Consider the following 10243-nt stretch of genomic DNA (forward strand, 5'->3'; position numbering starts at 1 on the left):
AATACTAAGTGCTTGGGGAGTAAGACCAGCACATACTTGAAGGGCCAGGAAAAGCTGCCTGGAAAATATAAATATTAGGAGGCAATTTTAAGGTTAGTAAACTTACCTAAGTAAATTTATAATGCAGTTGGGATAGTTGGTGTTTTGTGTGAAGAAAAGACAGGGCAAGGGACATTTTGACAAATATTGCAAGAAAGAAAGTGGCAAGAGGCATGATATCCATGTATAAACATGGACAAATCATAAGACACTGTAGAGGGTGGTTCTGATGCTTTCATTGGGAATCTGCTTATTGACACTGCAGATCTTTGCTCCCAATTGTTTTTTGACCTATCAATAAAGATTAACAAAAAAGAATAGATGGAGGCATAAGTTCTAGGCCAGCCTGGGCTACAGAGCAAGACCCTGTCTCAGCAAATAAGTAGACATAGAATACGGAAAAAGTACATATTGAAATTCTAAACCATGTTAATCTGAAGACAGAATTTAGGGGGTCAGGGAACGAGGAGTTGCTTACAGATGTGCCGGTCAAGGTTAATAAGAACCAAATAGGGAGGATTCCTATTTCAGGGCCAACTCTGAAAGGACCAGGTGCTCATCACTCCCATTCTGACTAGGAAGAGGTAAAACAAACTAACATTTCATCACCATTCTTAACTCCACAAAGAGAATGCTAAGTGTCAACATTCACAAATTTCAGGCAAGTAGTTATGAATTTGTCTGAGCTGAGAAACTGCTAGAAACCAGTGATAGGGGAATCCTACAGTTCCATGAGCTATACCTCCAGGAACCTCACAATGTTCACATTTCAACACAAGAGGTGGGAAAATATCCATTTTATAAGATGCCAAGGGTATTCTGTTTCTAAAACATTTCATTTATTTTATACATATGAGTTATTCTTTTTAGACACACCAGAATAGAGGGTTAGATCCTATTACAGATGGTTGTGAGGCACCATGTGGGTGCTGGGAATTGAACTTGGGACTTCTGGAAGAGCAGTCAGTGCTCTTAACTACTGAGCCATCTCTTCAGCCCCCAAGAGTATCAGTCTGGTAGTTCCTCAGAAAACTGGGCACCTCACTTCCAGAAGATCCTGCTATACCACTCCTGGGCATATACCCAGAAGATTCCCCAGCATGTAATAAGGATACATGTCCCACTATGTTCATAGCAGCCCTATTTATAGTTGCCAGAAGCTGGAAAGAACCCAGGTATCCCTCAAGAGAAGAGTGGATGCAAAAAAATGTGGTATATATACACAATGGAGTACTATTCAGCCATTAGAAACAATGAATTCATGAAATTCTTAGGCAAATGGATGGAGCTGGAGAACATCTTCCTAAGTGAGGTAACCCAGACTCAAAAGATCAATCATGGTATGCACTCACTAATAAGTGGATATTAACCTAGAAAACTGGAATACCCAAAACATAATCCACACATCAAATGAGGCACAAGAAGAAAGGAGGAGTGGACCCTTGTTCTGGAAAGACTCAGTGAAGCAGTATAGGGCAAAACCAGAACAGGGAAGTGGGAAGGGGTGGGTGGGAGGACAGGGGGAGAGAAGGGGGCTTATGGGACTTTCGGGGAGTGGGGGGCTAGAAAAGGGGGAATCATTTGAAATGTAAATAAAAAATATATCGAATAAAAAAAATTACCTACCCAGAAGAAGTAGGCAGCTGCAGCCTCCTTAGGCTGTCCATTCTTAACAACAGGGATGGGAAAAGGGCCGAAACACTTCTGACTGCCAAGTCCAAAGACTCAACAAAAGGAAAAGATGAGATCTAGGTTAACCTGCTTCCTGGGCTCCACACCTCACTGTGACAGGAACAGTGTTCCAGACCACATCTGGGGATTAAAATTGAAAAAAAAATGCATGGTAGAGATTCTGTTTCTCAGTGAGCTGGGGAAATGGCTCCAAGGGCAAAAGCATAAGGACCTGAATTCAGGTCTCAACACCCGTGTAATAAGTCAGGCATGGGTGCAAGCCAGCAGGAGTCCCAGTGCTGAGTGAAGAAGTGGACACAACCCTTTGTCCATAACCCAGAACCTTTGTGATAGCTGCTCACAAAGGACAAAATAGTTTTCTTCAATAGAGTCTCACTGAACATACAAACTACACTTAAGGGCAGGCTCCACGCCCAGAAGTAGATGGTCAGCACATGATGAACTCAATGGTAATTTGGGAGATGTTTTTTTCTTACAATGCTTTGTTTGGACATTTTTACCTTACTTGTCTTTTGCTTATCTATTATGGTTTCCAAATTTCTGTTTTCATAGAAGTTTGTTTGTTTGCTTGTTTGTTTTGTGTGTGTGTGTGTGTGTGTGTGTGTGTGTGTGTGTGTTTCTTGTGGGCTTTTGTTGTTGTTGCTACTTTTCTCTGTTTTCCTTATTTTATTCTGGTTTATTCATTTGTTTGTTTTTTGATTGACATGTTTGGTTCCAAAAAAGAGATAGAATAAAGATGTGACATTGGATAGGTGAGGAGATGGGGGTGGATCTTGGAGAAGGGGAAGGGGAAACTGTGATCAGAACTTATTGCATGAAATCAAAAGTATTAGAAAGAAAAGGCAGGTGTGAGTACCCACATCTGTAATCATGGAGTTGTGGGAATAGAGATGGGAAAATCCCCAGGCTTGGCCTCTGGCCTAGCTTTAGAGTCAGGGAGACTGTCTCTCGAATGAATAAGGAAGAGGGTGATACCGCAGGACACCCAGTGTCCTTCTCTGGCCTCTGTGTGCGCCTAGTCACATTCTCTCACAAAATATGTGGACATCCACCACACATATCCACCACACACACACACACACACACACACACACACACATACACACACACACACACAGCACCTTTAGGAAAAGCCAGCTTCCATGCTTTGCTGCACAGACTCCAGCACAGTTGCCAAGTACTGTTAGTGCTACTATTTGCCTACTGCTTCACGTATCTGGGCTTGGATTTGAGGGATATAAAACCTTAGATTGATACCCTTTCATATTTAAAACCCTACCAGTGATCCTTAATTATTAAGAAATCATTTTATAAATCACCATCTACATGAGGGAAAATACTATGTAATAAATAGTATTCAAATTATGGAAAATTGTCCCAACTTTATAGACAGAAGAACCCAGGCATATGAGTATGAGTATAGTTAATATATTAAGTGCCAACCATACAGCAGACTCTGCCAAGTGCAGAGGCAGTGCCATATGGTATAGATGCTGTTCGCATACCCATTTTTTAAGTGAGGAAACTGTGCTTTTTAACCACAGTCACCCAGCTACTAAAATAGCACACACACATTTTCTTGTTTCTTCCTATTTCTCCTCAGCTTCTAAATTTTCTCCAGTGAGAGTGTGTGCCTTTTATATGGAAACATTACATTTTGAGTAAGTTCCTAGGAATAGAAAGTGCCTTCCCTGTGCTGCCTGTGTTCTCATCTCTCAGCACCAAGAGTACTCCAGAGTGTGGTGCTGACAGTAGGGAAGCTCTGAGAAGATCTAAGAGTATGCAGTATAGACAGAGCTACTTCTGAGAGCCGAGGTTCACAACCGTCCTAGAGTTACAGAGTATCACTCTCGTGAGACCTAATGGGAGCCAACACCTCTCCCCAGAAAAGAACATGCAGATCAGGGTATTTCCAGAGCCATTTGTCCACAGAAACTCAAGCATAGAACTGAGCAGCAGCCTCACAGACAAGGCAATCCAATGCTGACGTGAGAAACAGAGTGTGTGTGCATGTGTGTGTATGTGTTTGTGTGTGCAGACATGCACAGGCGCATGAAGAGGCCAGAGATCAATATTAGGAGGCCTGCCTCTGTTCACCACTTAGTCTGGGAAACATCGTGGGGCAGCTAGGGAATGAAGGAAAAACAGAGGCACAAGTACAGAAAAGCAGAGATCAGGGAGTAGGACTGTGCTCGCTTTGATGGAGAGCACCAACATGCTAAAATCTCAGGGTATTTATAATCTAACAGCATGGTGGTGGGGGACACAGAAGCCTTAGATAGTGAGGAGTTAGCTAGTCTTGGTAAGAAGCCTCTGTAAGTTTTTCACTGAACCTGGAGGACACTCAATGGTTAGTCTGACTGGCCAGCTAGTTCCAAGAGGCCACTTGCCTCATGTCTGCCCCAGGCTTTGCCTCCAGTCTAAGAGGCCATTTTAAAAGTAGAACTAGAGAGGCACTTTTTCCTTTCTGCTTGCATTAAAATTTGGTTGCTCCTGATGCTAATCAAACAGATCTGAGGGAAAAGATCACTGATCTAAATCATAGTAAATTAATTAAACCAAACAATTAAACCAAGCAAGCTTTTTTAAAATTTCATGTAAAAAGATATCTCTCCCTAACAGTGGAGCTTGAGAGATTGGAATTGAACATGGGTAAGGCAGGTTTTTTATAGTTCATGAGTTGGGGGTTTCCGGATGGGGTTTTTGGAAGGCAAGCAGGCAGAGTTACAGAAACAGAGCATAAGCATAACAAGTTGGTCATAACTGAAGGGCTCTCTATAACTCTTTTGTTGTTGTTGTTGTTGTTGTTGTTGTTGTTTTTGAGACAGGGTTTCTCTGTGTAGCCCTGGCTGTCCTGGAACTCACTCTGTAGACCAGACTAGCCTTGAACTCAGAAATCTGCCTGCCTCTGCCTCCCAAGTGCTGGGATTATAGGCGTGAGCCACCACTGCCCCTGAAGGGCTCTCTAACAGGTCCAATCATGGCATGAAGAATATGGCCTAGAGGTTTTGCCCTTTTGCCTCTTTCTCTCCCCAATGCTATAACATTGCTAAAGCTAATCTCCAAAGTCTACTCCCTTATTTGGTCATTGAATCATTCCTGAGATAGAGCACCAAGCTCCAACAACCAAAATTTGTTATTTGGCTATATTGGCTAAACTGTCCTCAAGATTTACTATCTCACCCTAGCATGTTCTACCCATTTTTCTCCTTGAACACCCACTCCTGAAAAAAAAATAAAAAAATAAAACACCTGCTAGTGTTGTTGCTTGCTGTCTGCCTTTGCCTGATCCAGAGACAGCCTCTCTACCCTGCTTGCCTTTCCAGGGTAATAAATCTTTGTACTGAGAATTTGGTGTCTGGATGTGTTACCTGGGGAACCCACACAACCCCTTACATTGGTGTTGTAACCTATGATCATAATTCAGATCAACCTAGGATCTTGAGCTTTCCAACCAACCAGTGCTAGTTCCTAATATCCAGCAGTGGCTAACTGGTGAGTTTTCCTTTACTATCATCCTAAACATTCCCCAAGACTATTGAATGTTGGGAATCCCCGCTCCATCTTGTCTGGGTGAGAACACAGCCACAGCCCTCAGCAGCCACAGTAGACTCCTTTGGATCTCTGTCAAGTTCTTCTTGGTTAGAAATGTTTCTTTTACTTTTGATGGCCTTCTGCTGAAGTCCAGTGTCCTTTCTTAACCACTGGAAAATAATGCTAACAGGTCCTGGATTCCTCCTCAGAGCCTCTCCTAGGTCCCTCTCTTAGTGATGGGGCTTGGGTGACAATCCCTCCTTCACAGAGACCTATTAGCCATTTGAGAACCTGGGGGTGCCCTCTGCTCTTGACCCTGGCCCCTGGCCACCACTGGGAAAAGGAATAGATTGTCACAACTGAAAACTCCAGCTCACAGCCAACATTACTAGTACATCTTTTTGTTTATTTGTTTTGTTTTGTGTTTTCTAAAACAGGGTTTCTCTGCTGAGGTCCGCCCCCTCCACTCCCTACCCCAGCATAACTGTGGCCATTTGTTCCATGCCACCAGCTATTTCATATTGTGGCTTTAATATTCCTGGCAGTCATTGTTGCAGAAAAATAACTTGACTCAGAGTGGGGTCATGCTGACCACATACCCTGTTATTACTGTATGTTCTGAGGTTTGTTAATCTTAAGAAATTCAACAACTGTAAACTCCACATAGCACCAATCAGAATAAAGGTCAATTAGAATTGTTCTGTCAAGCTAGCCAAAATAACATGAGTCAGAGTCGACCACTGGGTAGCACTTCCTGAACCCACACATGAGCTCTCATTGCTTTTTTTCCTTTTAAACCAGCCCTGAGAAATGGTTACCACTGTTGCTTCAGCCCCAAATTCTGATCAATCAGTCTTAGAGTATGCATTCAACAAACCATCCCTATCTGACTGAGATCTGTGTTTGCATGGTTGTGGGCAATTTCAGAACCCCAACATTCTCTGTGTGGCTGTGGCTGTCCTAGAACTTGCCCTGTGGACCAGGTTGGCCTTAATGTTATAAAATACAATGCAATAGTGGGGGCTTCAGTAAAGGGGTTCCTGGTGGGCCTATGCCAAGGCATCCCCTGAAGAAACCATGCTATAAGACAGAACTGGTATAAGGGAGGTTTATTGTGAGGGAAGGGAGGGGAGTGAAGACCTGGAAAATGGATAGAGAGAGAGGAGAGAGAGAGAGGAGAGAGAGGTGAAGGGGGAGAGGGAGGAGAGAGAGAGAGAGAGAAGGAAGGGGGCCTGAGGTAGTGAGCAGTCTTCTTTATACACTGCCTCTGCTGCACCTGGCTTGTACCTGGCAGGTGATGGCTGCAGGCAAGGGTACAAGCTATTGCTAGGTCCCTGTTGCTTGGTCCCTGGGAGGAGCCTAGTGGAAATGTATGTAGGCCAACATTCAAACCTGTCTCTGCCTCCTGAGTGCTAGGATTATAGGCTTGCCCCACACTACCCTGTTTACTGATGTATCTTAACACTCAAGAATGGTGCCTAGCCCAATTGTCATCAGAGAGGCTTAATCCAGCAACTGATGGAAACAGATGCTGAGACCAAAAGCTAAAAATAAGGTAGAGCTTGAGGAATCCTACAGAAGAGAGGAGGGAAGGATTTCAGGAGCAAGAGTGGACAAGGTCATCACAAGAAAACCCACAGAGTCAGCCAACTTGAGCCCAAAGGGGCTCACAAAAAAACTGAACAGCCAACCAGGGATCCTGCATGCATCTGACCTAGGCCCTGTGCATATATGTTACAGTTGTATAACTTGATCTTCTTGTGGGACCCCTAAGATTGGGAGCAGGGGATTTTTCCTCCTCCTGAGTTGCCTTGTCTAGCCTCAATAGAAGAGGATGAGCCTAATCTTACTGCAACTTGATATGCCAGAATCAGTTGATTTCCATGGGAAGCCTGCCCTTTTCTGAAGAGAAATGGAGGAGGAGTGGATGAGTGAGGGGGCCCAGAAGAGGTGGAAAAGGAACTGGGAGGAGAGGAGAAATATAAAAGGACAGAAGGAAGGAAGAAAGGAAGGAAGCAAGCAAGGAAGGAAGGAAGGAAGGAAGGAAGGAAGGAAGGAAGGAAGGAAGGAAGGAAGGAAGGAAGGAAGGAAGGAAGGAAAGAAGGAAGGAAAAAAGATATAGATATATTAATATAATCTTATCTCCACTTCTCTTCAGCAGTTTCCTTTTTCCATTCTCTCCTTCTTGAACTATACACACATTAATAAAAAAAGATATCTTTTCCAAAGCTAACATAAATTTTGCATTCTCTCCCAAAAAGAGCTCCTAAAAAACCTCTACATTCCTTTCTCCTTTCCTCGGCCTACATTTGTTCTCTTCTTCTTCTTCTTCTCTCTCTCTCTCTCCAAATTCCAAACCCTTTACAATAACAACCCCCTGAAACAAAGATATTTGCAAGGTGTGAAGGACTCTCTAACAAGCCCAACATTGCAAACATTGTGGCAGCTAATCTTGACCTCAACACTTCCCTCTCCCTTTCTAAAAGGTTAGATTAGATGCATTTCTAAAGATAGTCAATGTTTATTCTCTTATTTAGTCTCTTACTAAGGAAGGGGTGTTTGGGAGCAGCAGAAGAAACAACTCAAAGTTGTTTGATCTTCTTGTGGGACTGATGGGGTGAAAGCTGACAGCTCTGTAGTCTGCACCAAGTGGCTCTCAAGACATCTCTGTTCAAGATAGATCTCTAAGTAGCTTTTTGGTTTTCTGACCAAAGTCAGAAAACTTGCTAGAAAAATTCTAAGAGTTGTGTTAGCCCTCTAAGAACCTTCTTTATTTTCCAACCAAAGTCAGAAAACCTGCTAGACAAATTCCAAAAAAAAAGTACTACAATTGCTCTCCAGACAGCTCATCTCTTATGAACCAAAGCCCAGTCTTATTTACATGTCAGTTCAGTCACTTACCCTAAGTCCCTTTTGATTATCCCATGAGTCAGCATGTTATGGCCTTAGACCCTTGATTCTTAGAAAAAGACAGCAAGTACATTTTTTAACATAGCAAATGAACTCAGAAATCTGCCTGTCTTTGTAAGCACAAACAATAAACTTAGCTAAGTGAGATCTTTTTTTCCTTTTTTTTTAATTTTTTTTATTCGATATAATTTATTTACATTTCAAATGATTTCCCCTTTTCTAGCCCCCCCACTCTCCGAAAGTCCCGTAAGCCCCCTTCTCTTCCCCTGTCCTCCCACCCACCCCTTCCCACTTCCCTGTTCTGGTTTTGCCGAATACTGTTTCACTGAGTCTTTCCAGAACCAGGGGCCACTCCTCCTTTCTTCTTGTACCTCATTTGATGTGTGGATTATGTTTTGGGTATTCCAGTTTTCTAGGTTAATAACCACTTATTAGTGAGTGCATACCATGATTCACCTTTTGAGTCTGGGTTACCTCACTTAGTATGATGTTCTCTAGCTCCATCCATTTGCCTAAGAATTTCATGAATTCATTGTTTCTAATGGCTGAATAGTACTCCATTGTGTAGATATACCACATTTTTTGCATCCACTCTTCTGTTGAGGGATACCTGGGTTCTTGCCAGCATCTGGCAATTATAAATAGGGCTGCTATGAACATAGTAGAGCATGTATCCTTATTACATGGTGGGGAATCCTCTGGGTATATGCCCAGGAGTGGTATAGCAGGATCTTCTGCAAGTGAGGTGCCCAGTTTTCGGAGGAACCGCCAGACTGATTTCCAGAGTGGTTGTACCAATTTGCAACCCCACCAGCAGTGGAGGAGTGTTCCTCCTTCTCCACATCCTTGCCAACACCTGCTGTCTCCTGAATTTTTAATCTTAGCCATTCTGACTGGTGTAAGATGAAATCTTAGGGTTGTTTTGATTTGCATTTCCCTAATGACTAATGAAGTTGAGCATTTTTTAAGATGCTTCTCCGCCATCCGAAGTTCTTCAGGTGAGAATTCTTTGTTTAACTCTGTACCCCATTTTTTAATAGGGTTGTTCGGTTTTCTGCAGTCTAACTTCTTGAGTTCTTTATATATATTGGATATTAGCCCTCTATCTGATGTAGGATTGGTGAAGATCTTTTCCCAATTTGTTGGTTGCCGATTTGTCCTCTTGATGGTGTCCTTTGCCTTACAGAAACTTTGTAATTTTATGAGGTCCCATTTGTCAATTCTTGCTCTTAGAGCATACGCAGGTTATAAAATCAACTCAAGCAAATCAGTGGCCTTCCTATACTCAAAGGATAAGCAGGCTGAGAAAGAAATTAGGGAAATGACCCCCTTCACAATAGCCACAAACAGTATAAAGTATCTTGGGGTGACTCTTACCAAACATGTGAAAGATCTGTATGACAAGAACTTCAAGACTCTGAAGAAGGAAATGGAAGAAGACCTCAAAAAATGGGAAAACCTCCCATGCTCATGGATCGGTAGAATCAATATAGTTAAAATGGCCATTTTGCCAAAAGCAATATACAGATTCAATGCAATACCCATCAAAATCCCAACTCAATTCTTCACAGAGTTAGAAAGAGCAATTATCAAATTCATCTGGAATAACCCAGGATAGCTAAAACTATTCTCAGCAACAAAAGAAAATCTGGGGGAATCAGTATCCCTGACCTCAAGCAATACTACAGAGCAATAGTGTTAAAAACTGCATGGTATTGGTACAGTGACAGACAGGAGGATCAATGGAACAGGATTGAAGATCCAGAAATGAACCCACACACCTATGGGCACTTGATCCTCGACAAAGAGGCTGAAAACATCCAATGGAAAAAAGATAGCCTTTTCAACAAATGGTGCTGGTTCAACTGGAGGTCAGCATGCAGAAGAATGCGAATTGATCCATCCTTGTCTCCTTGTACTAAGCTCAAATCCAAATGGATCAAGGACCTCCACATAAAGCCAGACACTCTGAAGCTAATAGAAAAGAAACTGGGGAAGACCCTTGAGGACATCGGTACAGGGAGAAAGTTTCTGAACAGAACACCAATAGCGTATGCTCTAAGAGCTA

General features: G+C 42.6%; 1 non-coding gene across 1 annotated transcript; it reads right to left on the bottom strand.

The window, feature by feature from the left end:
- Positions 1–7960: 7960 nt before the first annotated feature.
- On the bottom strand, positions 7961–8023 carry LOC127679505 (U7 small nuclear RNA). The gene has a single exon (XR_007976809.1). It is a non-coding gene; the product is annotated as a U7 small nuclear RNA (small nuclear RNA).
- Between the last annotated feature and the right edge of the window lie 2220 nt (positions 8024–10243).

The sequence above is a fragment of the Apodemus sylvaticus genome, chromosome 2 (assembly GCF_947179515.1).
Source record: "Apodemus sylvaticus chromosome 2, mApoSyl1.1, whole genome shotgun sequence".
In the NCBI taxonomy this organism is placed as follows: Eukaryota; Metazoa; Chordata; class Mammalia; order Rodentia; family Muridae; genus Apodemus; species Apodemus sylvaticus.